Here is a 13,290-nt window from a genome sequence, read left to right as displayed (position 1 = left end):
TTCTCCTGATCACAAGAGCAGCCCTTTTCAGCTCTGCACACCGGCTCCCTCCTGAATATGGAAAAACGGGAGACACCTGAGCAGTGTGCGTTTCATCTGGCTTCCCTCCTCCTCCTCTCCCTCATCTCTGCTCACTAGAGCATTGGGTTCTCATCTAGCCGTTTCTGATTCTCATTTTTCAAGATTGGCACCAATAGAAAAAGAGCTTACGAACACCAGGCTAGATTCTTATCCTCCACAGGTTTCCTCTAAAGGGTAGTGAGGAGGGAGAAGAAACACAGAGGAGACAGGAGGAGATCCAGGTGGGTGCAGGTGAATCAGTCGTAGGCAAATTTAATACAGAATCACAATAGCCATTAAATCAGACGTATGAGAAAGTAGGCTATCCATGCCTTGTGGTGCCCAGGAGGGAGGGGCAGCTGGCTTGCTCCTGAAATCAACAGTTTTCCCCCTTGGCAGTCCATTTTATAGCTGTCTGCACTTGGGAACGATTCAGCTACCCCTTGAAGCCACACTCCTGGCTTCCCAGCAGTTGGGATCAACTCCAGCTACATGCTGTTCTGTGAACTTAAAACGACTGTGGAAAATTAGTTGCCCCTCAGGCACCCTTCGTACCAGCACCCCATCCCATCCCTGACTGGCCTAAGGACCTACACTGCTTTCACCCCCCAGGTCCCCCCCCCCATCAGCCACCGAGATCCCCTCGGATTCGTCACCCATCAAGCTGATCCTGGCGTGTTAAGCAAAACTGCTCTTCCTCATCTAGGAAGATGGGGATCAAATGGAAAGTGAATGAAGGTCACAAAGTGAGTCAGGGAGAGAGAATCTGATTCACAAGTAAAACCTAAAAAAATAGGAAACTTTTAAAAGCATATGGAAACTATACCATTATAACTTCTGTTTCAGCAGGAAACAGACCGCTATTTTTGTGAGGTTATAAAAGGGCCAGTGTTTTTAGATAGACACGTCTGTGCTTCCATTCTTGATTACACCAAAAAGGTGTTATTTCATGGAGCAGCTCTTTCTAGCAGTATGTATATGGCCGTGGACATCACTTTTACAAGACACACTACTATAGGTTTTTCCCACGTGAATTTGAAAGGCTTTGAAATGTCACCAAGCATACTTCAATGATTTTCTCAAAACACAGTATATGAATTTCTTTGACCCATTTTACTTATTTTAAATCAACTTGGTGTGTCTTCCAAAAGCCATGAGATATGGTCGAGGCAATGCATGCACCTCAACTATGCAAAAGTTTTAGGGCTGGTCCAGAGGGTGGAATACCTACCGTTCTCAAGATGGGACTGACATTAGTGCTACATGTCAGGACTTGTGTGAGATGAGTTAACAGTGATTTCTTAATTTCTTTCATTCTAGAATGTCTTACAATTTTCATAAATGTTTATAAATTGAAGAAATCAAATTCAAGTTGGAAACATGTGGGGGGGGCAGTGTGGAACGTAGTATATTTTTGAGGACGTAAATAAAAGAGAGCTACTTTAAATGAAAGAGTCAAGACTCTTACTCATTTTGAAAATACCGTGTCTTTCCCTAGAAGAGCTCAACTTGACTTTTCCTTAAGAATGATCAGGTCACTGAATCACTCATTTTTGCCGTTCAAAGTACCAGCCTCAAGGCAGTAAAAAATAAAAGCAAGATTCTTTTAGAAGGAGAGAAACAATATAAGAAAGTGAGCAAATCAAACAGATTTCTTTCAGTAGGTGAAACAGTAGAGCCAATTGATTTTTCTGAGGTCTACCATCAAATTAATGGTGTTTCTTTTAGTCCATAAATCAATATCCTATGTGTACACATATATGTAACACACACTCTGATTGCTTCTCTGTTAGCTGTTATCTTCACATCAGTATTTTATGTACATACATAGTTTACACATTGATATAAATGGTCCCCATAGAGACTTTAAACATTTGAAAAATTTAGTTGCTTAAGGTGTAACTAGGATACAAAGTCTGCAAATGACATTAATGATTTTTAAAACAACTCACTACAAAATAGTATGCAAGGTATTTTTCTTATTTCTGAGTTTGTGGTGAACGAAATACTATACAGTTAATAAGCTGAAGCCTATTTCATCTGTAAGAAAAGAATTCAAAATTCATTACCAGAATAAGCTGCTGCATCGTAGACATCCAAGAATCATTTCCCTTATTTTTTTTCTGTCTCTTAAGAAGTTAATATTAAAAACTGAACAAGGATTCTAGGAAGGTTCTGTGCATGCTTTATTCATGCATATATATTAATATATGTGTATTATCACCTGGCACATTACTGAGCAGACATTATTCACCCAAAAACTATGTGCTTAAATGAATATAAATACGGTATTAGCATACAATTCCTCTTTTCAGATGGTTAATTTGATTATGGGTCAGAGAAACATCATCTTGTTTATACTGTGCATATTAGCTCACCCCCTTAAGCAATAAAACTTCTGTAAAGACACTGAAACCAACTCCAGCCACTGTCTTTCATGCAAAACCATCATGAGGGTAGCAGAGTAGGAAAAACTACAAAAATTAGAATTGGGTTTATTCTCTGGAAACCAATTAACTTTGCTACATAGATAAAAATACAACTGGCTATAATATAACACTAGAAAATAACAAATTTGCAACAACTACTGAAAGATCTGCATAGATGGTCATGTTTCAGTTTGTCATCGAGTTCAGGGAAAAGCCTTCTAAGGCAGCATTTTATTTTCTTAGTATCAGTTAGCCTTTATCTGCATGTCTGCTTGCATTTAGGTTACACGACTTCTACTCTCTTTTATCTTAAAGCTCTGGTTTTATTGCTGTTATTGACCAAATGCCAAAACATAAATATATCCCTAGAATTTGTGCCAAGAGCACAAACGTAACTTTTACAAGCTCTTAAATATATTTTTCTATTTAACTAATCAAGCGGAGAAACAACGGCTTGTCACCGTTCTTCCATCCTTAGTCTCGTTCATGTGCAGCCTATTAGCAAACTTTCCCATGTAGATGCCTCCTTGGCAGAGATTGTAAATCATACCCTTGGATACCTCACAGCTAGACAGACTTACTGACTACATGGATGGTTTATGGCTTCAGACTTTGAGCAGGATCTGCAAAATAGCCCTTGACAAACTTATCACCAGGAACTGCTGGCCACACGAGCTAGTGCTCCACCAAAATAGGAATCTGTCTGTTTTTCTTTCTCTGGGGCATTTCGAGTTATTAGGCAATAAAGCCTATTTCCTTCCTTCCACCCAAGAGGTATTGTAAGCAAACAATGAAAATCCAGCTCTCTATTCATGTTTGAATTTTGCCATTGTGTGTCCTTCTGTATATTTGTCTGCCTGGCACCACCAAAGTGCAAGATCTAATGTGTTTCTGGACACAGTTCAGCTCTGGTTACCTGATCACATAAAAACACTGAGGGTAGAGGCGGCATCCATTTGTAAGGCTATTGAAGGACATTTTGCTTTGCGTATTTTAGCAATTCTTCTTTATGTCACTAAGCAAATCTCTCTCTATTCACACACTTAATTGTTTGCTCAGCACAATATTTTGACTCTCCTAATACTCAGCTTCAGCGTCCAGCCATGTGTTCTCAGCATTCAAGCACAGTCTGTACAACTGATATATGACATCCTTCACTGCAGAAAATCCATCAGGGAAAAAATATATGTATTTATTGTAACTTTTAGACATACAGAAAGCAGCTCAATAAATGGATTTAATGCTTACTCAAAATTTAAGAATCCATTAGGAAGTTCAGTTTTACTGTGTCAGTGCGATGCATTTCAGACCGTAATCATACCCTTTCCAAATCCCATTTAAAGTAAACCATTTATTTTTTCTACTTTTCCCACAAGTGCCTTAATGTAGAATTTGGATACCTTTCAGAAGAGACCTGTGAGGTAATGCATTTGAGAGACATAACAATATTTATAAAGTTTGGGAAATCTTTTGCTAAATGAATGGGAGAAATAACCTTCAGTTTGGCGGAATGGATAATAATATTGATACTGAGTTTGGTTGTTTCCTATGATTTTTACAACAGATGTGGGGAGTGAGTTCCCATTATTATTCTTCAGTGGTTTTTAAGGCAAGATGAGAATTTTAAGCGTTCAGGGAAAATTATTATAGTGCCAAAAAATAGCCTTATTATTCTCATTTTTCCAATATTGCCTTTTTCTGCTGGTAATGCAACATAAATTTTGATTAGGTAGACAATACCTAACATTTGTCTTTGCATTACATATAACTTTTACACTCATGGAATAAAAAAGAAAAGGAGTTTTATTCACATTCTCTGCGTATCTATTTTAAAGTTTAAGGCAGGAGTCCGGGCTTCCTTGTATCACAAATGGCGTCAGTCTCAAGAGAGAAGGCAGTTTTGGTCTGTCTGACTCATTCAGTTCCTGGGCCACTGTCACTGAAGGTGGAAACTGCAATATGAACACCTGTCCATGAGGAACTAGACTTGAGATAACCAGCTCATTTCACACAGACCATTGTCCAGCCATCAGGTGGTGATTACTTTTAGTCCACATCAGCCTCGCCTGGATTCCAGCCAGTGGGTTGTGGGTGGAAGGGTCTGTATCACATTTCCATTCATCTGAGCCATCCAGTCTCCTTCTTGCTTGTTTTCAATTACATTGACATGGTGGCTTTGGCACATAGTAAGTAAATAGCAATGTATTCAGAAAGAAAGGTCTGAAAGCCAATATCTGAAATATACTCTTGAGGTTTCCATGAGCACAATGAAATTGGCACAGAAATTCTGGCATTCTGACCTAAAGTCATAAAATACAATTAATTAAGTTAATTATAGTGAATTTGTTGAATATTTTGTGAAAGCCAAATGCAGCAGACGAAAGTCTAGAAAGCAGTGGAAATGTTACTGGATTTCCTATGAAGTACATAATTAGTAAGCTAACTAAAATATTGACTAGGTCATAAAAGGGGGGAGGTTGATGTGTTGTTAAAAGATTTACTGTCATTTTTTACTTTTTAACACCTACCTAGAAAAAAAGAAAAAAACATCCCTGGAAAATTCTGATATTCTAGAACATTCCAGAATTGATTTTAAGATGATTTCAGTAATGCCGCATTCTTCCCTTACTTTTCCTCTCTTCAACATGCATGCACTCGCTCTTCTTAGCCCACTCTGAGATCGCCCACACCAAAGCTAACACTAACAGCTTTGCATCGCCTTGTTGTATTGTAGAAACCATCAAAATTAAAATAGAATAACTGCTTTTTTATGACATGTCCCTTGTGTTAAATTAATCATGGTTGCCAAATCTCCTTCTCCTCGTCCTTAACTTTCTCTTCCCCTCCTCGAAAACTCAGCCATGGCGATCTTGCCATCCCTCCCTGATTAACCTCGATACAACCTCCATCTCTTTTCACCTTCTTCTCTCTCAACCCTCAGTAAATTAAAAATACTGTATTTTAAAATACCAAATATGCAATAACATTATTTTTTTCTTTGCTGTTGCTGTTTTATCTCACCCAAAAGCATTTTCTCTGGAATGTGAAGAATTGTTTTCAGTCTTTGTAGAGTCTTTTGAGATACTTAATTAAATATTCCAGCAAACATTTATTAAAAACTAATGTACAAGTCCTGTGCTGGGCACTAACCACACAAAGACATTTACAGTATCATTTGTGCTCTCATAGAGCTTAAAGCCCAAGAAACAAAGAGAGATACTCTTTGATATTTTGATATTACAAAGAGAGTAAATAAATAAAGTTGCCTTCAATATCATGGGTAGTCTAACAGAATTCTAAACAGGATGGGGTAGGGGCATAAAGAAAGAAGCAATTAATTCTCATAGAGGTATTAGAGAAGTAGTTCAAAGTTGTGACACTTGAGGTGGATCTTGAAGTAAAGATCACTAAGTGCAGAGGAAGTGTAGGTGATAATCCAGAGATACAAAATTGCATAGTGGGTCCTGGTGGTAGTTGGATATGAAAGAGGCATGGCAGAGATAAAACTAGAGGAATTATAAAAGGCTTGCTGTGCACCTCTAAGAAACCTAGATTCCTCCAGCAGTCAATGGAGCATCATTAAAGGACTTTAAGTTGGAAGATCCTACAGGTGCCAGTGGAGGATGTGTTTGACACTGTTGTATTGGTAGCAAGTAATGAAAGCCTGAAATAAAGCTAAAAAATGGGGCTAGAAGGAGCTGGAGAGGACAAACAGTAAAGAGATAGAATCTTGGACTTGGTCACAGATTAAATGCCGTCAAATGAAAGCCATATGTATAAAAAGAAATTCTGCAATTTTTTTTTTACCATTTCACTCACATAAAACTGAGGCTAAAATGCCACTAACAGTGAGAGTCAGTGTTGCCTGGCAGGAAGAACATGGAACACAGGAGTCAGAGAGCTGGGATGTGATCCTGGCTTCTCCATTCTCTAGCTCAGCTACTTAGACTCTTTGAGCCTCAGTTTTCTCATCTGCAAAATGGGGAAGTAATGAAATATGTTTTACAAAATTACCCAGCACATCATAGGCATTCACTAAACATTATTCAGTCTAAATATCTTTAAGAAGAGGGGCTCAAGGACACTGCCTCATATGTGCAAGCCATATGGCTGAGCCTGGAATGGTAGGACCCAATAGAAGCATCTGACTAGCCAAATTAGCAAGCAGCCTTGAAGGTGAAGTGGCTACTGAGAGTGCGTGCACCAGGCAGTCCATAGGGTAAAGCACCACAAACAGTCTCTATGCTCTTTGGTTATAACCACAAACCAAAGGAAAGTCCTCACATGTGCATAGGGTGAAAACAACAGCTGGGAACTAGGCAGGGCTTTTCACCTGCATAAAAGACTCACACCCAATGGTGTCATCTTCAAGCACAAGCAATAGGCTCTGGAAAGACACTCATGCAGAGCATAACAACTTTCTAACTTAGCCAATGTGGACTGTTTAGTGGTGGTGGTGGTGTTACCATATTCAGCAAATGAATTTCCAAATATTATTTCAGAACAAAACAAAAATTGACAAAACTATAAGAATAAATAGACAATTCTTCATCACATTAAGAGATTTTAACAAACCTTTCTCAGTAACTGTTAGAATAAGAAGACAAAAAAAAAAAAAAGAAAGAAAAATATACATGATTGGAGCAACATAATTTACAAACTTGATCCAAAGAACCTGTGGAAAACAGTCTACCCGATATCCAAAAAAATACACCTTTTCAAGCACATCTAAGGATACTTCAAAAAGTTTGTGGAACAATAGAATTAAAAGATAATACAAATCTTTCTATAACACTTTTAAGTACCCTTGTATAGAACTTTTGCAAACACTGACCATATGGGGAACTATAAAGCAAGTCTCTATGAATTTCAATAGATTGAAATTGTACAGACTATATTTTCTCGCCATAACATAATTAGGCTATAAATCAATAACAACAACAAAAAAAAGCCCAGAAAATCCTTGCACATTAATTGAAAATCAAGAAATATATTTACAAATAACTCACAATTTAAAAAGGAATAATATCCTGATACCAAAGCCAGATAAGGATATAATAAGCAAAGAAAATTACTGACCAATATTCCTGATAATTATAGATGCAAAAATCCTCAACAAAATACTAGCAAGCTGAATTCAACAGCATATGAAAAAAATCATACACCATGATCAACTGAGATTTATCCCTGGGATACAGGGATGATTCAATACATGCAAATCAATTAATGCAATACATCACCTTAAAAGAATGAAGGATAAAACCATATGATTATCTCAATAGATGCAGAAAAGGCATTTGACAAAGTTTCAACATCTTTTCATGATAAAAAAAACCCTCAACAAATTAGGGATAGAAGAAATGTACCACAAATATAATAAAGGCTGTATATGACAAGCCCACAGCTAACATCATACTCAGTGGGGAAAAGTTGAAAGTTTTTCCTCTAAGATTAGGAACAGGAAAAAGGAATCCATCTCTCACCACTTCTATTCAACATAGTACTGGAAGTTCTAGCCAGAGAAATTAGGCAAGAGAGAGAAAATAAAAGACATCCAAATAAAGGAAGAAGTAAAACTGTCCTGTTTGCAGATAGCATAATCTTGTATACAGAAAATCCTAAAAACTCCATCAAAAAACTGTCAGAACTAATAAATGAATTCAATAACATTGCAGTATACAAAAACAAAAAACAAAAACCATTTGCATTTTTATAAACTAACAATGAGCTATCTGAAAAAGAAATTAAGAAAATAATTCCATTTACAATTGCTTTAAAAACAATCACTTAGGAATCAATTTAACCAGGAGGTGAAAGATCTGTACCCTGAAAACTATGAAACAATGATGAAAGAAATTGAATAAAACACAAATAAATGAAAATATATACCCATTTTCTTGGGTTGGATGAATTAATATTGTTAAAATATCCATACCACCCAAAACAATTTACAGCAATTTCTATCCAAATTCCAATGTCATTTTTCACAGAAAGAGAAAAAAAATTCTAAAATTCATATGGAGTCACAGAAAAACTCAAATAGCCAAAGTAATCTTGAGAAGGAACAAAACTGGAGGTATCACATTTCCTGGATTCAAAGTATATTACAAAGCTATAGTAATCAAAACAGTGTGGTACTGGCATAAAAACAGACACATAGACCAAGGCAACAGAATAGAAACCCCAGAAATAAATATATGCATCTGTAGTCAACTAATATTTATTTGACAAAGGTACCAAGAATACACAAGAGGGAAAGTATAATCTCTTCAAAAAATGGTGTTGGAAAAACTGGATATCCAAATACAAAAGAATGAAATTGAAGGGCCGGCCTGTGGCTCACTCGGGAGAGTGTGGTGCTGAGAACACCAAGGCCCCAGGTTCAGATCCTATATAGGGATGGCCAGTTAGCTCACTGGTTGAGCATGGTGCTGACAACACCAAGTCAAGGGTTAAGATCCCCTTACCAGTCATCTTTAAAAAAAAAAAAAAGAATGAAATTGAACCCCTGTCTTACACCATTCACAAAAATTAACTCAAAATGGATTAAAAACTTAACTGTAAGACCTGAAGCCATAAAACTCCTGGAAGAAAACATAGGGGAAAAGCTTCTTGACAATGGCAATGATTTTTTTGTATATAACAACAAAAACACAGGCAACAAAAGCAAAGTAAAACAAGTGATATTATATCAAACTAAAAACTTCTGTGCAGCAAGGGAAACAATCAACAAAATGAAAAGGCAACCTGGGGAACAGGAGAAAATATTTGCAAACCATATTTTGATAAGGGGTTTGCATTCAAAATGTATAAGGAACTCATACAACTCAATAGCCCCCCCCAAAAAAATCTGAGTAAAAAGTGGGCAAAGGACCTAAATAGACATTTTTCCCAAGAAAATACAGTACATGGAAAGGTGCTCAACATCACTAACCATCTAGCAAATGCAAGTCAATGCCACAATGAGATCTCACTTCACACCTGTTAGGATGGCTATTATCAAAATACAAGAGATAACAAGTGTTAGTGAGGTTGTAGAGAAAAGGAAAGCCTTGCCCACTGTTAGTGGAACTGTAAATTAACACGGCCATGATGGAAAACAGTACGGAAGTTCCTCAAACAACTACGATAGAACTGCCAGCAATCCAAGTCTGGGTATATATCCAAAGGAAACAAAATCAGTGGCTTGAAGAGATATATGCCTTTCCATGTTTACTGCAGAATTATTCACAATAGCTGAGATATGTAAACAGCCTAAATGTTCATTGACAGATCATTGGAAAAACAAAATGTGATATATAATACAATATATAATAATATTCCATTGTGTGTGTATCCACACACAAACACACACACATTGAAATGTTATTCAGCCATAAAAAAGAAGGAAATCCTGCTATTTGCACCAACATGGATGAACCTGGAGGACATCATGCTAATTGAACTAAGCCAGACGCAGAAAGACAAATACTTGAATACTGCATGATCTCACTTACATGTGAAATCTAAAAACATTCAACTCATAGAAGCAGAAAGTAGAGTGATGGTTACCAGGAGCTGAGGAGTGGGTGTGGGGGAAATAAGATGTTGTTCGAAAGGTACAGACTTTCAGTTTTGCAGGATGAATAAGTTCTTTGAGATCTAATGTAAAGAAAGCATGGTTACCATAGTTGATAGTACTATATTGTATCCTTGAAATCTGCTAAGAGAGGAGATCTTAAATGGTCTCAACACACACACACAAATGGTAACTATGTAAATGACTGGATATGTTAACTAACTTAATTATGGTAATTATTTGGCAACATATATGTGTATCTCAAATCATCACATTGTACTCCTTAAACACATGCAGTTTTATTTGTCAATTATATCTCAGTAATGCTGAGGGGGCAAAAACCCCCAAAATAATCACTTTGAATGAAAGAGATAAGGAGGAAATAGAGGAAGACTTTTACTTTTCAATTGTATAACTTTCTTTTTAAAAAACAATTATGTGCATGTCTTACTTGCATGTGTGTATAACATAAGCAATAGCATACAAAAAAGAAATCATAAAAGAAATTAGAAAGTATTATATACTGGGACAAAGCCAAAGCTTGTACTTACAGAAAAATTTACAAATTTAAACAAATATATTAGAAAAGAAAAAAAGGCTGAAATTTCAATGACTAAGCACCTATCTCAAGAAGTTAGAAGAAGAAAAGCAAATAGAATTAAAGGAATATGAAATGAAATACAGATAACAGAAGAGAACTCTGAGATGGAAAGAAGCCTCTAACAGAAAGGAACAGCAAAGCCAAAGGTAAATTCTTTGAAAAGACCAATAAATTTGATACAATCTGGTCAAAGTGATCAAAAAGAGAGGGAGAAGTTACAAAAATAGAGAGTATCACTATAAATCGTGCAAACACCGAAAGGATGAGAAGAGATTATGAACAATTGAAGGTCAATAAATTTGAAAATGTAGGTAAAATAGACAAATACCTAGAGAAGTAAAATTTACTCACACTGACAGAAATGCAACAGAAAATGTACATTGTACTATTACAAGAACAGAATCCGTAATTTGAAATCCTCCCACAAAGATAGCACCACTTGAATGGAAGAAAAAGGCTTAAATGCCACAAGAAAATAGAAGAGGGAACTTTCCCAAACTCATTTTGTCAGCATAGCATAACAGGGATACCAAAGCCTAGCAAGGACATTTCTTTATACCAAACAGTAGTAATAATAATAATTAAGAAATTAAGTTTTTAAAAAGATGCCATTTTTAATAGCACTAAAAAATAAATCTAATATATGTGTACACAATCCCATTATAGAAAAAACTTTTAAAGCCTTAAATAAATGGATGAATATAACATATTCAAAACCTGGAAGACTCGGTATTGTAACAATGTCATTTCTTCTCAAATTAATGAATCCATGGATTCTAAATAATAGCAATTTAAAAAATCTCTACAATATGTTTTGTGACCTTGATAACATGACTTAAAAATTTAGATGAAAATGCTGAAAAGACGATCTTAAAACATCCTTAAGATTTGCAGTTCCTTTTCATTCACTTTGGAAACATTCCTGGAATATGGATAAAAGAAGTTCTGCTTGATATGAAAGAATCATCCCAACTGGTATCCTACGTTTAAATTTGGAGGACTCTAAAGAAAAATAAACTCTAAGAAATTGATCCTCTGACCTATAATTTCCAAATGAGCAATGAGGGGCTGGCCAGCGAGGGATCTCATACATACTTTCTGCTGTCAGCATGGTGGGATTTAGTACGAAGACCACCACCCGCCTGAAAGCCATCTACCCTTTCCTACCTGTTTCTGAGCCTTCGTACTCTGGAGATGCCAAGAGCCTTCATACTCTGGAGAATCAGAGCCAGCCTTATTCAAATGCTATAATATAGATAATGATACAAAAAGGGGAAACATAAAACTGAATGAGACACAACACACTGTAGACCTTCGCCCCAGTCTGTTCCTGCCACCCACAGCCAGAGGAGGAAAGAACTGGCCTCACTACTTGATACTTAGTTTCTTACAGATGTGAAATGAGCTATATCCGAACAAACCCACAACTCCCAGGAGAGATGACGTTCCCCTGGCTATTCAGATCATAAGTATTTGTTATGCTTACACAGAGCATTTCTGATTATCTTGTTTCTGGTTTATTTGAGGCTTTCCAGAGATGAAGAACATTGTCACCCTTCCTCCACAGGACAACAAGGTCAAAGGAGAGGCCCCAAACCCTGTTTATTCTCTCATCTCCCCTACACTGGCACTTGGAAGCTCACCCGAGCCAGCTAATAAGAACCTGGGAGAAATGTTTTTCAAAAATGTTTCTGTGTGGAGGGGAATTTGGGTTAAGTTTTCATGGCAATCTGTGGCCCAGGGTGGAAATGCCCAAGCCACAGATGCTTTTGCCTCTGATGGGAGATGTAAGATGCAGTAAGAGGGGCTCTGGATTCTCCATAATAGTTACAGGTGGGACCAGCAATTACCAGCAGAGATGGCAGATATTTGGGGAAATTCTAATTTAGTTCAGTATTATTTTAAATCTGTAAGTCTTTCATAGATTGCCAAACTAAGCAACTCCTAAACCATCACAAAAACCAATGCTTTGTGCCAAACACATGAAACCAGCATCTTAAGTGTGTGTGGTTTAAAGCATGCACTATTCATATAGGTCTTTGAAGAAGTCACATGGTGCAATTTGAAAGACTCTGAAACAGCCATTCAAACATTTCCCTAGTGACATTAAAAGGATTGCAAAGTTAAGTAAACTGCCTACTCCATAATTATGTCCAAGAAAGACAGGCTCTTTTCCCTTCATTTTCAACTATACAGATGGATTTGGCATTTCTGATTACTGATTGTACTCATAATGTTACTGGTTGTTCCAAAAATGCAAACAACATTTTTCTTAAAAGAATTTTATATGGCCATGTCCACTGTAGCCCAAAGTGGAAAAGTATTTAGTGTTTTTCCCTTTAATTGTATACATACAGACACCAAAAAGTCTTTCTTTGCATCCTAATTGGTAATAATCTTACCATCTTCATTGATTAATTTATGTGGCTAATTACCAAATCTACACTTCAGTTGGGGCAACGTAGACTCATTTTTAATGTCAACAAGGAAGAATGAAATATATAGCACTTGAAACAAAAAAAAAGTGTCTGAGACTGGAGTGGTTAGCAACCATGTCCATGACTTCTCTCAATCACTGCTGGCTTGCAGTTGATATTTTGTAACAAAAGAAGGCAATGGGGAAAATGTTCTCATACCACTGG

The sequence above is a fragment of the Cynocephalus volans genome, chromosome 6 (genome assembly GCF_027409185.1).
Source record: "Cynocephalus volans isolate mCynVol1 chromosome 6, mCynVol1.pri, whole genome shotgun sequence".
Taxonomy (NCBI): Eukaryota; Metazoa; Chordata; class Mammalia; order Dermoptera; family Cynocephalidae; genus Cynocephalus; species Cynocephalus volans.
The sequence above is the reverse complement of the archived record's forward strand: the minus strand, read 5'-3'. Positions refer to the sequence as shown.